This window comes from Oncorhynchus tshawytscha, linkage group LG30 (genome assembly GCF_018296145.1).
Source record: "Oncorhynchus tshawytscha isolate Ot180627B linkage group LG30, Otsh_v2.0, whole genome shotgun sequence".
Taxonomy (NCBI): domain Eukaryota; kingdom Metazoa; phylum Chordata; class Actinopteri; order Salmoniformes; family Salmonidae; genus Oncorhynchus; species Oncorhynchus tshawytscha.
Window position 1 is genome coordinate 49,534,986 of NC_056458.1, and position 20,773 is coordinate 49,555,758.

At 39.5% G+C, this 20,773-nt stretch overlaps 1 pseudogene; it reads left to right on the forward strand.

The window, feature by feature from the left end:
- The window catches only part of LOC112237923, a 294,281-nt pseudogene that overhangs the window by 73,997 nt on the left and 199,511 nt on the right, over positions 1-20,773 (forward strand).

Genomic DNA, 20,773 nt, shown 5'->3' on the forward strand with positions numbered 1-20,773 from the left:
CCTTCGCCCCAGTTTGAGGTCCTGAGTGCTCTGGACCAGGTTTTCATCACGGATCTCTAGGTACTTTTCATCTTTCCCTCGATTCTGACTGGTCTCTCAGTCCCTGCTGCTTAAAAACATCCCCACAGCATGATGCTGCCACCACCATGTTTCAACAAGTGGCACTTTCCAACCTTGTTGAGGATGGCTCGTTGTCAGGCTCAAAAAGCCTAAAATTTACCCGGATGGCCACCAATTTTTCAACCCTTGTATTGGTCAGCGTGCTTTGGTGTGTGCGTTCCCAAACAAGGACCAGTTGCGCTCTGAGGCGGCTGATGTTGGTGGGATTTGGAGGATGATGGAGGCAACAGGGGAAAGAGCCTCAGATCCACAAAGTCCCTTCTACCAGGTGGCTGATGAGATATGTTGGCACGACTGCCATATTGCCTCTCCATCCCAAAGCCCTTGCTTGGAAGTGTACTTCGCCAGACTGCCAAGATACTTGACCTCATCCAGGCCAAGGTGGCGAGACACGGTAGTGATGACACCATAGGCCTTGTTGATCTCTGCACCAGACAGGATGCTCTTGCCAGCATACTTGGGTCCAATATGTATGCTGCGATGTGTATGGGCTTCAGGCAGAAGTCTTCACACTTTTGATGTTTTTCAGAACTGCAGTTTCCTCTGCTTAGAGCAACAGTGAAGTGGGCAGGGCAATACGGATTTCTTCTCTTACATCTGCAGGCAGAGTCTGAACATTAGACAGGATGGCATTGTCTCTCTCAATCTGTGCAATGTCTACTGCTATAGGTTTCAGGAGTTTCAGGCTGCTTACCACTCTCTCCCAAAATACATCATCCAGGAGGATCCTTTTGATGGAGCTGTCCATATTGCCAGACTGTGATATGGTCATTGCTTGGAGAGACTCCTTCCCCTCCAGGAGACTGTCAAACATGATGACAACACCACCCCAATGGGTGTTGCTGGGCAGCTTCATTGTGGTGCTCTTATTCTTCTCACTTTGTTTTGTGAGGTAGATTTCTGCTATAACTTGAAGACCCTTCACATACCTAACCATTTCCTTGGCTCTGTTGTTTTCAGTGCCAAGATGTCCTTGAGGAGCAGATTCAATGCATGAGCAGTACAGCCAATAGGTGTGATGTGAGGATAGGACTCCTCCACTTTAGACCAAGCAGCCTTCATGTTCGCAGCATTGTCTGTCACCAGTGCAAATACCTTCTGTGGTCCAAGGTCATTGATGACTGCCTTCAGCTCATCTGCAATGTAGAGACCGGTGTGTCTGTTGTCCCTTGTGTCTGTGCTCTTGTAGAATACTGGTTGAGGGGTGGAGATGATGTAGTTAATTATTCCTTGCCCACGAACATTTGACCACCCATCAGAGATGATTGCAATACAGTCTGCTTTCTCTATGATTTGCTTGACCTTCACTTGAACTCTGTTGAACTCTGCATCCAGCAAATTAGTAGATAAAGCATGTCTGGTTGGAGGGGTGTATGCTGGGCGAAGAACTTTCAAAAATCGCTTCCGATACACATAGTCTGTGAGCATCAGAGGTGAACCAGTTGCATATACCCCTCGAGAAAGATATTAATCTACGTTCCTCCATTGAGTCAAAAACCTTTTGATTCCAGGAGGACCATGAGCTGTTGCTATCGATAAGGTGTCTGATTCATCATTTACACCTTGAATAGAAATAGAGGGACTTTTGTCAGAGGTTGCTCGTTGTGAGCGCTGAGGGAACATTATGCACTTGGCCAGATGATTCTGCATCTTTGTTGCATTCTTCACATATGATTTGGCACAGTATTTGCAAATGTACACAGCGTTTCCTTCTACATTAGCTGCAATGAAATGTCTCCACACATCAGATAGTGCCCGTGGCAGGTTCCTGTAACGATTAGAAAAACATGAGTAAAAAACCCAAATACAATTCCATGTACATATAAATAGTTCAGCAGTTATATTAAACAACTCCTTTTTAAGATAAATGTTTTAAAATGAAACGTATGGAAACAGGTGAAATAACACTCCTCAGTTAGCAGGCTCAAGCAAGCTAAAACCCACATGGTAGCAAACACTGACTAGCAGATTGTTAACAAGTTAGAAATGATTTACTATTTAACAAAAAATCATGTATGTCAAATAAAATATATTCACCCCACCCAGTATTGTAATCAAAACTTACCAGAAAGCATGTTGTCCTTGGCTCAGACAGTGTAGTAGTGTGGGCTCAATAGCATCTCATTAGTGTGCAAGATCTTGAGAATCAGCTGTACATGTGATGGAAGAATGCACTGTGCATGCAGAGGGTTGCAATTCCCCAAATATGCCACAAGACCTAGAGTTGCCTTATGTGTATCTCTACAAAAAAGGTTCACTGTTACAAGCTACATTTTTAGCAAACTTTTTAAAAATGAATTTTAGCAAAATTCCCAGGCTTAGCTTCCCAGGCTTAGCTTCCCATGGAAAAATTTCCGGAAATTTCCCAGAAGGTTTCCGACACTGTATGTGCCATGGAATCTGTGGAACTATTTTGCAATAAATGTTTTGGTCCTTAATTTCAAAATGTTGGGAAAGTTATCAGAACTTAACAAACCTAATCAACCATGAATGATTTCACATTATTCCCAGTATGCGACGGACAATGAAAGGTAGCAAGGTCACACCAGATCCTCTGCAGTATTAGACGTTTCTCCAGGTCCCCGTGCAAGTTCAATACTGTCCACTAGGGGCAACGCCAGCGCATATTACCATCTGGTAGGCTGGCGGCTTGTTAGTGTGGCGGGGGAATAGAGGAAGAGCTTAAAGTGCCACTGCTCTGAGGATCCTAGTTTCAATCCCAGGGGTGCTCATTTAGTCCCCTTACAAATGTTGAATACTGCAGTGAGACCTTTAGATCAGAAATGGTTCTGTTTGTGTTGTGTCACCAGGTGTGGTCCATGTTCACAGCCATCCTGAGGAAGAGTGTGAGGAACCTTCAGACCAGCACAGAGGTGGGCCTCATACAACAGGTCTTGTCCAAGCTGAGCTCTGTGGACGACATGATCGCAGGTAGGGGAACACACACACACACACACACACACACAGAAAGTGGTATAGAATATAATAGTCAATTGACCTCCAAGCTAGACTGACTAGACCAGACTAGACCAGACTAGACTAGACTAGACTAGACCAGACTAGACCAGACTAGACCAGACTAGACCAGACTAGACCAGACTAGACCTGACTAGACCAGACTAGACCTGACTAGACCTGACTAGACCTGACTTGACCAGACTTGACCAGACTAGACCTGACTAGACCTGACTAGCCATCACTAGACGTGACTAGACGTGACTAGCCCTGACTCGACATTACTAGCCCTGACTAGACATTACTAGCCCTGACTAGACATTACTATCCCTGACTAGACATTACTATCCCTGACTAGACATTACTATCCCTGACTAGACATTACTATCCCTGACTAGACATTACTATCCCTGACTAGACATTACTATCCCTGACTAGACATTACTATCCCTGACTAGACATTACTATCCCTGACTAGACCTGACTAGACCTGACTAGACCTGACTAGACATTACTAGCCCTGACTAGACATTACTAGCCCTGACTAGACATTACTAGCCCTGACTAGACATTACTAGCCCTGACTAGACATTACTATCCCTGACTAGACATGACTAGACCTGACTAGACATTACTAGATATTACTAGCCCTGACTAGACATTACTAGCCCTGACTAGACATGACTAGACATTACTATCCCTGACTAGACATTACTATCCCTGACTAGACATTACTATCCCTGACTAGACATTACTATCCCTGACTAGACATTACTATCCCTGACTAGACATGACTATCCCTGACTAGACATGACTATCCCTGACTAGACATGACTATCCCTGACTAGATATTACTAGCCCTGACTAGACATTACTAGACATTACTAGACCAGACTAGACATTACTAGACCAGACTAGCCCTGACTAGCCCTGACTAGACCAGACTAGACCAGACTAGACATTACTAGCCCTGACTAGACATTACTAGCCCTGACTAGACCTGACTAGACCTGACTAGACCTGACTAGACCTGACTAGCCCTGACTAGACCTGACTAGCCCTGACTAGACCTGACTAGACATTACTAGCCCTGACTAGACATTACTAGCCCTGACTAGACATTACTAGCCCTGACTAGACATTACTAGCCCTGACTAGACATTACTAGCCCTGTCTAGACATTACTAGCCCTGTCTAGACATTACTAGCCCTGTCTAGACCTTCCCATGTCTGGAAGACACTGCCATCAGACACACATAACTGCACCACCTATCACACTTTCACAAAAAACTTGAAGACATGGCTAAAGGTCAATCAGATTTGTGAACATAATCCCTAGCTGTGTATTGTCACTTTCCATGTTGTCTGTAGCTTGTGAGGTCTGGAAACGCTTTTATGGGTTTTGTCTTGTTGCTTTTTGTTCTGTCTGTATGCTACATCCTGCTTGTTCTATGTTGTTCTGTCTGTATGCTATGTCCTGCTTGTTCTATGTTGTTCTGTCTGTATGCTATGTCCTACTTGTTCTATGTTGTTCTGTCTGTATGCTACGTCCTGCTTGTTCTATGTTGTTCTGTCTGTATGCTACGTCCTGCTTGTTCTATGTTGTTCTGTCTGTATGCTATGTCCTGCTTGTTCTATGTTCTGTCTGTATGCTACGTCCTGCTTGTTCTATGTTGTTCTGTCTGTATGCTACGTCCTGCTTGTTCTATGTTGTTCTGTCTGTATGCTACGTCCTGCTTGTTCTATGTTGTTCTGTCTGTATGCTACGTCCTGCTTGTTCTATGTTGTTCTGTCTGTATGCTATGTCCTGCTTGTTCTATGTTGCTCTGTCTGTATGCTACGTCCTGCTTGTTCTATGTTGTTCTGTCTGTATGCTACGTCCTGCTTGTTCTATGTTGTTCTGTCTGTATGCTATGTCCTGCTTGTTCTATGTTGCTCTGTCTGTATGCTACGTCCTGCTTGTTCTATGTTGTTCTGTCTGTATGCTATGTCCTGCTTGTTCTATGTTCTGTCTGTATGCTACGTCTTGCTTGGTTGGCTAAAACCTGCACTAGCCCTGACTAGACATTACTAGACCTGACTTTTTTCTCCCTGTGTGTGTGTGTGTGTGTAGATCTGTTAGTGGATATGCTGGGGGTGATGGCCAGCTACAGTATAACAGTGAAGGAGCTGAAACTTCTCTTCAGTATGCTGAGGGGAGACAACGGTATCTGGGTGAGTTAACCTGGGGTGGGGGGTGATGGAGCCTGTGTGCAGCTAAGCTGTTTTGGGTTGGGCTGGGTTGCGTGACTATCTGTGGGGAAGCTGGGCTGGGTGAGACAACGTTGAAGGGCTGTGTGTAGGCTGATTTGAGGGCTGAAAGGAGGTGACATTGGGGTGTGGAGAGGGGGAGGAGGGTAGAGGTCCAGTGTTCACAGACAGATATTTAAAGATCTACAACAACAACAGTACTCCTCCCTCTCTCCTCCCCCTGTCCTCCTCAACACCTATCTATCCATCCATCTATCCCTCACCCTGTCCCCCAATTTCTCCTCTCCTGGTTGCCCTAGCAAATGATCATCCCCATTTCTGCTCTCCTTCAATCCCTCTATCCTTCTTCACCTTGTCCCCTCCATCTCTCTCTCTTCCTCCTGACTAGCGCTGACTAGACTCCTCCTCCTCTCCTTCTCCATCCCTCTATCCTTCTTCACCTTGTCCCCTCCATCTCTCTCTCTTCCTCCTCCTCCTCTCATCTCCTCCTCCTCCTCTCTGCCTCCTCTCCTCCTCTCTTCCTCCTCTCCTCCTCCTCCTCCTTTCCGTCTCCATCCTTCTATCCTTCTTCACCTTGTCTCCTCCATCTCTCTCTCTCCTCCCCTTCCCCACACTGTGACATCATGTATACAGCAACAAAACCCTCACCCCTCCATCTCTCTTTCATCTCTCCTCCATCTATCTCTCCTCCATCTCTCATTCATCTCTCTTCCATCTGTCCTTCATCTCTCCTCCATCCATCCATCTCTCTTTCATCTTTCCTTTTTCTCCTTCATCTCTCCTCCATCTCTCCTTCATCTCTCCATCTCTCCTTCATCTCTCCTTTATATGCCTCCATCTCTCCTTCATCTCTCCTACATCTCTCTTCCATCTCTCCTTCATCTCTCTTTCATCTCTCCTCCATCTCTCCTTCATCTCTCTTTCATCTCTCCTTCATCTTTCCCCTTCATCTCTCCTCCCCGGGGATAGATTTGTTAGGGTGTTGCCATGGTATTGATAAGCTGTTACCAGAGGCAGGCAGAGGTGATTGACAGCTTATTGATCCAATAGGGTTGTTGTAGGGCCGATGTCCCACTGTGGTATTTTCCTATCCTCATTCTGTGTCTGTGATTTGTTAGGAATGTCACAAACTCCCCTGATTCATCTAACTTCCTCCTGTTTCATCCTGTCCTCCTCTTCTCCCTGTTATCCACTCCTCTTCTCCTCTTCTCTCTCCTCCTCCTTTCCTCTCCTCCCTCTTCTCCCTCCTATCCTCCTCTCCTCTTCTTCTCCTCCTCCTTTCCTCTCCTTCTCTCCTCCTCTTCTCCTTTTCCTCTTCTCCCTCCCTTCCTCTTCTCCCTCCCTTCGTCTTCTCCCTCCCTTCGTCTTCTCCTTATTCCTCTCCCTCTCTCTGATCCCTCTCTCCTCTGCTTCTCTCCCCCTCCCCTCCTCCTCTCCTTCTCTCTCATCACTCTCTCCTCTCCTCCTCTCCTCTCTCATCACACTCGTCTTTCTACTTCCTCTCCCCCTCTCCTACTCCTCTCTCCTCCTCTCTTCTCCTCTTCTTCTCCTCTCCTCCTCCTTTCCTCTCCTCCCTCTTCTCCCTCTTCTCCCTCCTATCCTCCTCTCCTCTTCTTCTCTTCCTCCTTTCCTCTCATCCTCTTCTTCTTCTCCTCTTCTCCCTCCCTTCCTCTTCTCCTTATCCCTCTCCCTCTCTCTGATCCCTCTCTCCTCTCCTACTCCTCTCCCCCTCCCCTCCCCTCTCATCCCCTCTCCTCTCATCCCCTTTTCATCCCCTTTCCTTTCCTCACCTCTTCTCTCCTTTCATCACTCTCTCCTCCTCCTCTCCCCCTCCTCATCTCCTTCTCTCTCATCATCTCTCTCCTCTCCTCCTCTCCTCTCCTCTCCTCTCCTCATCTCTCTCATCACTCTCGTCTTTCTACTTCCTCTCCCCTCTCCTACTCCTCTCTCCTCCTCTCTTCTCCTCTTCTTCCTCCTCTCCTCCTCCTTTCCTCTCCTCCCTCTTCTCCCTCTTCTCCCTCCTATCCTCCTCTCCTCTTCTTCTCTTCCTCCTTCTCTCTCATCACTCTCTCCTCTCCTCCTCTCCTCATCTCTCTCATCACTCTCGTCTTTCTACTTCCTCTCCTCCTCTCCCCTCCCCTGCTCCGCTCTCCCATCCCCCTCCAGCCTAGACATTCTATCAAGTTGTTGTCTGTGTTGAACCTGATGCCTCAGAGACACGGTCCAGACACCTTCTTCAACTTCCCTGGTCGCAGTGCAGCGGTAAGACACACACACACACACACACACACACACACACACACACACACACACACACACACACACACACACACACACACACACACACACACACACACAGACACACACAGACACACACACACACACACACACACACACACACACACACACACACACACACACACACACACACACACACACACACACACACACACACACACACACACACACACACACACACACAGACATACACACACATACACACACATACACACACATACACACACATACACACACATACACACACATACACACACACACACGCACACACATACACACACATGCACACACATACACACACATACACACACATACACACACACACACACACACACATACACACACATACACACACACACATACACACACACACATACACACACATACACACACACACACACATACACACACATACACACACACACATACACACACACACATACACACACATACACACACACACATACACACACATACACACACACATACACACACACACACACACACACACACACACACACACACACACACACACACACACACACACACACACACACACACACACACACACACACACACACATACACACACACACACACACACACACACATACACACACACACACACACACACACACACACATACACACACACACACACACACACACACACACACACACACACACACACACACACACACACACACACACACACACACACACAGACACAGACACACACACACACACACACACACACACACACACACACACACACACACACACACACACACACACACACACAGACACAGACACACACAGACACAGACAGACACACACACACACACAGACACAGACACAGACAGACACACACACACACACACACACAGACACACACACACACACACACACACCTGTCCATGTTGTGTAGTGATCGCCTCCCTTCCATATATTCTAAGCCAAGTAGTCACGTAATACACACAGACATCCTAAACAGATGAATAGTCATCTTTGCATATCGTTTCACACAGACAAAGAGTCATTTTTCAACCAGGTAAAAGAGACAGTTGTTTGGTGCTAGGTTCCTGTTGGTGACTTGATAGACTTGTTAATGTGATTGGCAGATGATGTGTTGTCTGTGATTGTGATTGGTTTATGATGTGTTGTCTGTGATTGTGATTGGCTGATGGTGTGTTCTGTCTCCTCTCCCAGGCCATAGCGTTGCCTCCCATCGCTAAGTGGCCTTACCAGAACGGCTTCACTCTCAACACCTGGTTCAGACAAGATCCCCTCAACAACATCAATGTAGACAAGGACAAACCATACCTCTACTGGTGAGAACTACAACCTAACTCAACCTAACCGCAACCTAAACTAACCTAAACTAACTGAACCTCAACCTAACCTCAACCTAACCAAACCCTAAACTAACCTAACCTCAAGTAACTGAACCTCAACCTAACCAAACCTTAACCTAACTCAATCAAACCTTAACCTAACTCAACCTAACCTCAACCTAAGCTTAACCTAAACTAACCGAACCTCAACCTAACCTCAAGTAACCGAACCTCAACCGAACCTCAACCGAACCTCAACCTAAAACCTCAACCTAAACTAACCGAACCTCAACCTAACCTCAAGTAACCAAACCTGAACCTCAACCTAGCCTCAACCTAACCGAACCTCAACCTAACCTAAAGTAACCAAACCTCAACCTAACCTCAAGTAACCTAACCTCAACCTAACCTCAAGTAACTTAACCTCAACCTAACCTCAACCTAACCTTAACCTAACCTTAACCTAACTCAACCTAACCTAACCTTAACCTAACCTTAACCTAACCTCAAGTAACTGAACCTCAACCTAACCTCAACCTAACCTAACCTCAACCTAACCAAACCTCAACCAAACCTCAACCTAACCTCAACCTAACCAAACCTCAACCAAACCTAACCTCAACCTAACCTAACCTCAACCAAACCTAATATCTCTACTGCTCTACATTCTGAACGGACCACTCTATTATCTCTACTGCTCTACATTCTGAACGGACCACTCTAATATCTCTACTGCTGTACATTCTGAACTGACCACTCTAATATCTCTACTGCTGTACATTCTGAACTGATCACTCTAATATCTCTACTGCTCTACATTCTGAACGGACCACTCTAATATCTCTACTGCTCTACATTCTGAACGGACCACTCTAATATCTCTACTGCTGTACATTCTGAACTGACCACTCTAATATCTCTACTGCTCTACATTCTGAACGGACCACTCTAATATCTCTACTGCTGTACATTCTGAACTGATCACTCTAATATCTCTACTGCTGTACATTCTGAACTGATCACTCTATTATCTCTACTGCTCTACATTCTGAACTGATCACTCTAATATCTCTACTGCTCTACATTCTGAACTGACCACTCTAATATCTCTACTGCTCTACATTCTGAACGGACCACTCTAATATCTCTACTGCTCTACATTCTGAACTGACCACTCTAATATCTCTACTGCTGTACATTCTGAACTGATCACTCTAATATCTCTACTGCTCTACATTCTGAACTGACCACTCTAATATCTCTACTGCTGTACATTCTGAACTGATCACTCTAATATCTCTACTGCTCTACATTCTGAACTGATCACTCTAATATCTCTACTGCTGTACATTCTGAATGGACCACTCTAATATCTCTACTGCTGTACATTCTGAACGGACCACTCTAATATCTCTACTGCTCTACATTCTGAACTGACCACTCTAATATCTCTACTGCTGTACATTCTGAACTGATCACTCTAATATCTCTACTGCTCTACATTCTGAACTGACCACTCTAATATCTCTACTGCTCTACATTCTGAACTGATCACTCTAATATCTCTACTGCTGTACATTCTGAACGGACCACTCTAATATCTCTACTGCTGTACATTCTGAACTGATCACTCTAATATCTCTACTGCTGTACATTCTGAACGGATCTTGTGGACATTCTCCAGGTGTCCATACGTATAATATATTTACTGTTACTGTGTAGACTACATACATGTACAGTTGAAGTCGGAAGTTTACATACACCTTAGCCAAATACATTTAAACTCAGTTTTTCACAATTCCTGACATTTAATCCTAGTGAAAATTCCCTGTCTTAGGGTCAGTTAGGATCACCACTTTATTTTAAGAATGTGAAATGTCAGAATAATAGTAAAGAGAATGATTTATTTCAGCTTTTATTTCTTTCATCACATTCCCAGTGGGTCAGAAGTTTACATACACTCAATTAGTATTTGGTAGCATTGCCTTTAAATTGTTTAACTTGGGTCAAACGTTTCAGGTAGCCTTCCACAAGCTTCATACAATACGTTGGGTGAATTTTGGCCCATTCCTCCTGACAGAGCTGGTGTAACTGAGTCAGGTTCTTAGGTCTCCTTGCTCCCACACGCTTTTTCAGTTCTGCCCACAAATTAACTATAGGATTGAGGTCAGGGCTTTGTGATGCCACTCCAATACCTTGACTTTATTGTCCTTAAGCGATTTTGTCACAAGGAAGTATGCTTGGGGTCATTGTCCATTTGGAAGACCCATTTGCGACCAACCTTTAACTTCCTAACTGATGTCTTGAGATGTTGCTTCAATATATCCATATAATTTCCCTGCCTCGTGATGCCATCTATTTTGTGAAGTGAACCAGCCCCTCCTGCAGCAATGCACACCCACAACATGATGCTGCCACCCCCGTGATTTACGGTTGGGATGGTGTTCTTCGGCTCTAAGCCTCCCCCTTTTTCCACCAAACATGACGATGGTCATTATGGCCAAACAGTTCTATTTTTGTTTCATTTCTCCAAAAAGTACGATCTTTGTCCCCATGTGCAGTTGGAAACCGTAGTCTGGCTTTTTTATGGTGGTTTTGGAGTGTGGCTTCTCACTTGCTTAGTGGCCTTTCAAGTTAATGTCGATATAGGACTCAATTTACTGTTGATATAGATACGGTTGTACCTGTTTCCTCCAGCATCTTCACAAGGTCCTTTGCTGTTGTTCTGGGATTGATTTGCACTTTTCACACCAAAGTACGTTCATCTCTAGGAGACAGAACTGAGGTCTGAGGTCTTGGCTGATTTTTTTGGGATTTTCCCATGATGTCAAGCATAGAGGCACTGAGTTTGAAGGTAGGCCTTGAAATACATCCACAGATACACCTTCAATTGACTCAAATGATGTCAATTAGCCTATCAGAAACTTCTAAAGCCATGACATCATTTTCTGGAATTTTCCAAGCTGTTTAAAGGCACAGTCAACTTAGTGTATGTAAACTTCTGACCCACTGGAATTGTGATGCAGTGAATTATAAGTGAAATAATCTGTCTGTAAACAATTGTTGGACAAATGACTTGTGTCATGCACAAAGTAGTTGTCCTTCCCGACTTGCCAAAACTATAGTTTATTAACAAGACATTTGTGGAGTGGTTGATAGAGTTAAGTGTCTGTATATTTCCGACTTCAACTGTAGGTAGATAGCATGTGATTACTGCTATTTGGGTTGTTAATCAGATTTGTCTTGCCGTTTTTGATTTCTTATAATTTTTTCCCAATAAAATAATAATAAAAATAAAATGTCAAACAATTAAAACGTAATGTCAGGGGCCAGTAACATAAACACCTGCTATAACACCTACTAAATGGTATATGCAACCAATACACTTTGATTTGATTTGAACCTAAATATCACCTAACCTCAAACTAACTTTAACCTAATCTTAATCTAACCTAACCTCAACCTCCACCTAATCTTAACCCTTGTGTTGTTTTAAGGGTAAAACATATATATATATATATGACTCGCCACTATGTTTAACAGCAGAGAAAATCCCCTAAATGATATTTCTTGAAATTGTACGACTTTTCCTCAACATTGTTCATGAAGACACCACAGCGATTGTCTTCAGGGTCATTTTTGACCCGGCCGTTATAAAATCATTTACACACCACAAAAACCACAAATACACACACACACACAGACAATAAGAAATCCCCTTAGGACAAGGGGAGTATACAGAATGTTAAGACTACACACAGGCTAACCTAAACCCAACAACAAATTCTACATCTGCTGAGTCAAATGGGGATAGAGATGAAAAATAGAAGGGGGAGAGAGAGAATGGGAATTCATTTGTCCCTGATTTTATTAAGGGATCAAACTGTCATCTCAAAATAAGTGAATAAACTCCGGAAAGTGAACAAACACAATCCAGACATAATTTAACAGTGGATTAATGAATTAATGAAAACATTACTTTACATGGTTTTAAATGTCAGGTGAGTCCATTAGTGATCGGGCAGTTGTTTGGACGCCTCGGCCCGGGGGGTTAGCCACAGTCAAGCTTCATTAGCTATGACCTTTCATTACAGCTACCTCACACTCTCGTTCAGTCTCTCACTCTCTCTCTCTCTCAAGCTTCACATGCTCACGGAAATCTCTGTTTGAGTTTACAGACAGACAGACAGACAGACAGACAGACAGACAGACAGACAGACAGACAGACAGACAGACAGACAGACAGACAGACAGACAGTGTTATAACAGTTACTACAGTAGATTATAACAGGTAATTGCAACAGTAGATTATATCAGGTAGTTACTACAGTAGATTATATCAGGTAGTTACTACAGTAGATTATAACAGGTAGTTACAGGAGATTATAACAGGTAGTTACTACAGTAGATTATAACAGGAAGTGACAGCAGTAGATTATAACAGGTGACTACAGTAGATTATAACAGTTACTACAGTAGATTATAACAGTTACTACAGTAGATTATAACAGTTACTACAGTAGATTATAACAGTTACTACAGTAGATTATAACAGGTACTACAGTAGATTATAACAGGTAGTTACTACAGTAGATTATAACAGGTAGTTACTACAGTAGATTATAACAGTTACTACAGTAGATTATAACAGGTACTACAGTAGATTATAACAGGTAGTTACTACAGTATATTATAACAGGTAGTTACTACAGCAGATTATAACAGTTACTACAGTAGATTATAACAGGTAGTTACTACAGTATATTATAACAGGTAGTTACTACAGCAGATTATAACAGTTACTTGCTACAGTAGATTATAACAGGTAGTTGCTACAGTAGATTATAACAGGTAGTTGCTACAGTAGATTATAACAGGTAGTTACTACAGTAGATTATAACAGTTACTACAGTAGATTATAACAGTTACTACAGTAGATTATAACAGGTAGTTACTACAGTATATTATAACAGGTAGTTACTACAGTAGATTATAACAGTTACTACAGTAGATTATAACAGGTAGTTACTACAGTAGATTATAACAGTTACTACAGTAGATTATAACAGTTACTACAGTAGATTATAACAGGTACTACAGTAGATTATAACAGGTAGTTACTACAGTAGATTATAACAGGTAGTTACTACAGTAGATTATAACAGGTAGTTACTACAGTAGATTATAACAGTTACTACAGTAGATTATAACAGTTACTACAGTAGATTATATCAGGTAGTTACTACAGTAGATGTCAGTTAGTTACTACAGTAGATTATAACAGGTAGTTGCTACAGTAGATTATATCAGGTAGTTACTACAGTAGATTATAACAGGTAGTTACTACAGTAGATTATAACAGTTACTACAGTAGATTATAACAGTTACTACAGTAGATTATAACAGTTACTACAGTAGATTATAACAGGTACTACAGTAGATTATATCAGGTAGTTGCTACAGTAGATTATAACAGGTAGTTACTACAGTAGATTATAACAGGTAGTTACTACAGTAGATTATAACAGGTAGTTACTACAGTAGATTATAACAGTTACTACAGTAGATTATATCAGGTAGTTACTACAGTAGATTATAACAGGTAGTTACTACAGTAGATTATAACAGTTAGTTACTACAGTAGATTATAACAGGTAGTTGCTACAGTAGATTATAACAGGTAGTTAGATTATAACTACAGTAGATTATAACAGGTAGTTACTACAGTAGATTATAACAGGTAGTTACTACAGTAGTTATAACTACAGTAGATTATAACAGGTAGTTACTACAGTAGATTATATCAGGTAGTTGCTACAGTAGATTATAACAGTTACTACAGTAGATTATATCAGGTAGTTGCTACAGTAGATTATAACAGGAAGTGACTACAGTATATTATATCAGGTAGTTACTACAGTAGATTATAACAGGTAGTTACTACAGTAGATTATATCAGTTAGTTACTACAGTAGATTATAACAGGTAGTTGCTACAGTAGATTATATCAGGTAGTTGCTACAGTAGATTATAACAGGTAGTTGCTACAGTAGATTATAACAGGTAGTTGCTACAGTAGATTATAACAGGAAGTGACTACAGTAGATTATAACAGGTAGTTACTACAGTAGATTATAACAGGTAGTTACTACAGTAGATTATATCAGTTAGTTGCTACAGTAGATTATAACAGGTAGTTGCTACAGTAGATTATAACAGGTAGTTACTACAGTAGATTATAACAGGTAGTTACTACAGTAGATTATAACAGTTACTACAGTAGATTATATCAGTTAGTTACTACAGTAGATTATAACAGGTAGTTACTACAGTAGATTATAACAGGTAGTTACTACAGTTAGATTATATCAGGTAGTTACTACAGTAGATTATAACAGTTACTACAGTAGATTATAACAGGTAGTTACTACAGTAGATTATAACAGGTAGTTACTACAGTAGATTATATCAGTAGTTACTACAGTAGATTATAACAGGTAGTTGCTACAGTAGATTATAACAGGTAGTTACAGTAGATTATAACAGGTAGATTATAACAGGTAGTTACTACAGTAGATTATAACATAACAGGTAGTTACTACAGTAGATTATAACAGGTAGTTACTACAGTAGATTATAACAGGTAGTTGCTACAGTAGATTATAACAGGTAGTTGCTACAGTAGATTATAACAGTACTACAGTAGATTATAACAGGTAGGTACTACAGTAGATTATATCAGGTAGTTACTACAGTAGATTATATCAGGTAGTTGCTACAGTAGATTATAACAGTTACTACAGTAGATTATATCAGGTAGTTACTACAGTAGATTATAACAGTTACTACAGTAGATTATAACAGGTAGGTACTACAGTAGATTATATCAGGTAGTTACTACAGTAGATTATAACAGTTACTACAGTAGATTATAACAGGTAGTTGCTACAGTAGATTATAACAGGTAGGTACTACAGTAGATTATATCAAGTACTACAGTAGATTATAACAGGTAGTTGCTACAGTAGATTATAACAGGTAGTTGCTACAGTAGATTATAACAGGTAGTTGCTACAGTAGATTATAACAGTTACTACAGTAGAGATTATAATTATAACAGGTACTACAGTAGATTATAACAGGTAGTTACTACAGTAGATTATAACAGGTAGTTACTACAGTAGATTATAACAGGTAGTTACTACAGTAGATTATATACATGAAGTGACTACAGTAGATTATATCAGGTAGTTACTACAGTAGATTATAACAGTTAGTTACTACAGTAGATTATAACAGGTAGTTGCTACAGTAGATTATAACAGGTAGTTACTACAGTAGATTATAACAGGTAGTTACTACAGTAGATTATAACAGGTAGTTGCTACAGTAGATTATAACAGTTACTACAGTAGATTATAACAGGTAGGTACTACAGTAGATTATATCACTACAGTAGATTATAACAGTTACTACAGTAGATTATATCAGGTAGTTACTACAGTAGATTATAACAGTTACTACAGTAGATTATATCAGGTAGTTACTACAGTAGATTATATCAGGTAGTTACTACAGTAGATTATAACAGTTACTACAGTAGAATATAACAGTTACTACAGTAGATTATATCAGGTAGTTGCTACAGTAGATTATAACTAGTTGCTACAGTAGATTATAACAGGTAGTTGCTACAGTAGATTATAACAGGTAGTTACTACAGTAGATTATATCAGGTAGTTGCTACAGTAGATTATAACAGGTAGTTACTACAGTAGATTATATCAGGTAGTTGCTACATTAGATTATATCAGGTAGTTGCTACAGTAGATTATAACAGGTAGTTACTACAGTAGATTATAACAGGTAGTTACTACAGTAGATTATAACAGGTAGTTACTACAGTAGATTATATCAGGTAGTTGCTACAGTAGATTATAACAGGTAGTTGCTACAGTAGATTATAACAGTTACTACAGTAGATTATATCAGGTAGTTGCTACAGTAGATTATATCAGGTAGTTGCTACAGTAGATTATAACAGGTAGTTGCTACAGTAGATTATATCAGGTAGTTACTACAGTAGATTATAACAGTTACTACAGTAGATTATAACAGGTAGTTGCTACAGTAGATTATAACAGGTAGTTACTACAGTAGATTATAACAGGTAGGTACTACAGTAGATTATATCAGGTAGTTACTACAGTAGATTATATCAGGTAGTTGCTACAGTAGATTATATCAGGTAGGTACTACAGTAGATTATATCAGGTAGTTACTACAGTAGATTATATCAGGTAGTTGCTACAGTAGATTATAACAGGTAGTTGCTACAGTAGATTATAACAGTTACTACAGTAGATTATAACAGGTAGTTGCTACAGTAGATTATAACAGGTAGTTACTACAGTAGATTATATCAGTTAGTTACTACAGTAGATTATAACAGGTAGTTGCTACAGTAGATTATAACAGTTACTACAGTAGATTATAACAGTTACTACAGTAGATTATAACAGGTACTACAGTAGATTATAACAGGTAGTTACTACAGTAGATTATAACAGGTAGTTACTACAGTAGATTATATCAGGTAGTTGCTACAGTAGATTATAACAGTTACTACAGTAGATTATATCAGGTAGTTGCTACAGTAGATTATAACAGGAAGTGACTACAGTATATTATATCAGGTAGTTACTACAGTAGATTATAACAGGTAGTTACTACAGTAGATTATAACAGGTAGTTACTACAGTAGATTATAACAGGTAGTTATAACAGGTAGCTACAGTAGATTATAACAGGTAGTTGCTACAGTAGATTATAACAGGTAGTTGCTACAGTAGATTATAACAGGTAGTTACTACAGTAGATTATAACAGGTAGTTACTACAGTAGATTATAACAGGTAGTTTACTACAGTAGATTATAACAGGTAGTTACTACAGTAGATTATAACAGTTAGTTACTACAGTAGATTATAACAGGTAGTTGCTACAGTAGATTATAACAGGTAGTTACTACAGTAGATTATAACAGGTAGTTACTACAGTAGATTATAACAGGTTTACTAGTTACTACAGTAGATTATATCAGTTAGTTACTACAGTAGATTATAACAGGTAGTTACTACAGTAGATTATAACAGGTAGTTACTACAGTAGATTATAACAGTTACTACAGTAGATTATAACAGGTAGGTACTACAGTGGATTATATCAGGTAGTTGCTACAGTAGATTATAACAGTTACTACAGTAGATTATAACAGGTAGTTACTACAGTAGATTATAACAGTTTATAACTACAGTAGATTATATCAGGTAGTAGATTATAACAGTTACTACAGTAGATTATATCAGGTAGTTACTACAGTAGATTATAACAGTTACTACAGTAGATTATAACAGGTAGTTACTACAGTAGATTATAACAGGTAGTTACTACAGTAGATTATAACAGGTAGTTACTACAGTAGATTATAACAGGTAGTTACTACAGTAGATTATATCAGGTAGTTGCTACAGTAGATTATAACAGGTAGTTACTACAGTAGATTATAAGGTAGTTGCTACAGTAGATTATAACAGTTTACTACAGTAGATTATAACAGGTAGTTACTACAGTAGATTATAACAGGTAGTTACTACAGTAGATTATAACAGGTAGTTACTACAGTAGATTATAACAGGTAGTTATACAGTAGATTATATCAGTTAGTTACTACAGTAGATTATAACAGGTAGTTATAACAGCTACAGTAGATTATAACAGGTAGTTACTACAGTAGATTATAACAGGTAGTTACTACAGTAGATTATAACAGTTAGTTACTACAGTAGATTATATCAGTTAGTTACTACAGTAGATTATAACAGGTAGTTGCTACAGTAGATTATATCAGGTAGTTACTACAGTAGATTATAACAGGTAGTTACTACAGTAGATTATATACAGGTAGTTGCTACAGTAGATTATAACAGGTAGTTACTACAGTAGATTATAACAGGTAGTTACTACAGTAGATTATAACAGGTAGTTGCTACAGTAGATTATAACAGGTAGTTACTACAGTAGATTATAACAGTTACTACAGTAGATTATAACAGGTAGTTACTACAGTAGATTATAAGGTAGTTACTACAGTAGATTATAACAGTAGTTATAACAGTTACTACAGTAGATTATAACAGGTAGTTACTACAGTAGATTATAACAGTTACTACAGTAGATTATATCAGGTAGTTACTACAGTAGATTATAACAGTTACTACAGTAGATTATAACAGGTAGGTACTACAGTAGATTATATCAAGTAGTTGCTACAGTAGATTATAACAGGTAGTTGCTACAGTAGATTATAACAGGTAGTTGCTACAGTAGATTATAACAGGTAGTTGCTACAGTAGATTATAACAGTTACTACAGTAGATTATAACAGGTAGTTGCTACAGTAGATTATAACAGGTAGTTGCTACAGTAGATTATAACAGGTAGTTACTACAGTAGATTATAACAGGAAGTGACTACAGTAGATTATATCAGGTAGTTACTACAGTAGATTATAACAGGTAGTTACTACAGTAGATTATAACAGTTAGTTACTACAGTAGATTATAACAGGTAGTTACTACAGTAGATTATAACAGGTAGTTGCTACAGTAGATTATAACAGGTACTACAGTAGATTATAACAGTTACTACAGTAGATTATAACAGGTAGTTACTACAGTAGATTATAACAGGTAGTTACTACAGTAGATTATAACAGGTCTAGTTAGTAGATTATAACAGGTAGTTGCTACAGTAGATTATAACAGGTAGTTACTACAGTAGATTATAACAGGTAGTTGCTACAGTAGATTATAACAGGTAGTTGCTACAGTAGATTATAACAGGTAGTTACTACAGTAGATTATAACAGTTACTACAGTAGATTATAACAGGTAGGTACTACAGTAGATTATATCAGGTAGTTGCTACAGTAGATTATAACAGTTACTACAGTAGATTATATCAGGTAGTTACTACAGTAGATTATAACAGTTACTACAGTAGATTATATCAGGTAGTTGCTACAGTAGATTATAACACATAGTTGCTACAGTAGATTATAACAGGTAGTTGCTACAGTAGATTATAACAGTTACTACAGTAGATTATAACAGGTAGTTGCTACAGTAGATTATAACAGGTAGTTACTACAGTAGATTATAACTACTAGTAGATTATAACAGGTAGTTACTACAGTAGATTATAACAGGTAGTTACTACAGTAGATTATAACAGGTAGTTACTACAGTAGATTATATCAGGTAGTTGCTACAGTAGATTATAACAGTTACTACAGTAGATTATAACAGTTACTACAGTAGATTATAACAGGTAGTTACTACAGTAGATTATAACAGGTAGTTGCTACAGTAGATTATAACAGGTAGTTGCTACAGTAGATTATAACAGTTACTACAGTAGATTATAACAGGTAGTTGCTACAGTAGATTATAACAGGTAGTTGCTACAGTAGATTATAACAGGTAGTTGCTACAGTAGATTATAACAGGTAGTTACTACAGTAGATTATAACAGTAGTTACTACAGTAGATTATAACAGGTAGGTACTACAGTAGATTATATCAGGTAGTTACTACAGTAGATTATATCAGGTAGTTGCTACAGTAGATTATAACAGGTACTACAGTAGATTATATCAGGTAGTTACTACAGTAGATTATAACAGTTACTACAGTAGATTATATCAGGTAGTTACTACAGTAGATTATAACAGGTAGTTACTACAGTAGATTATAACA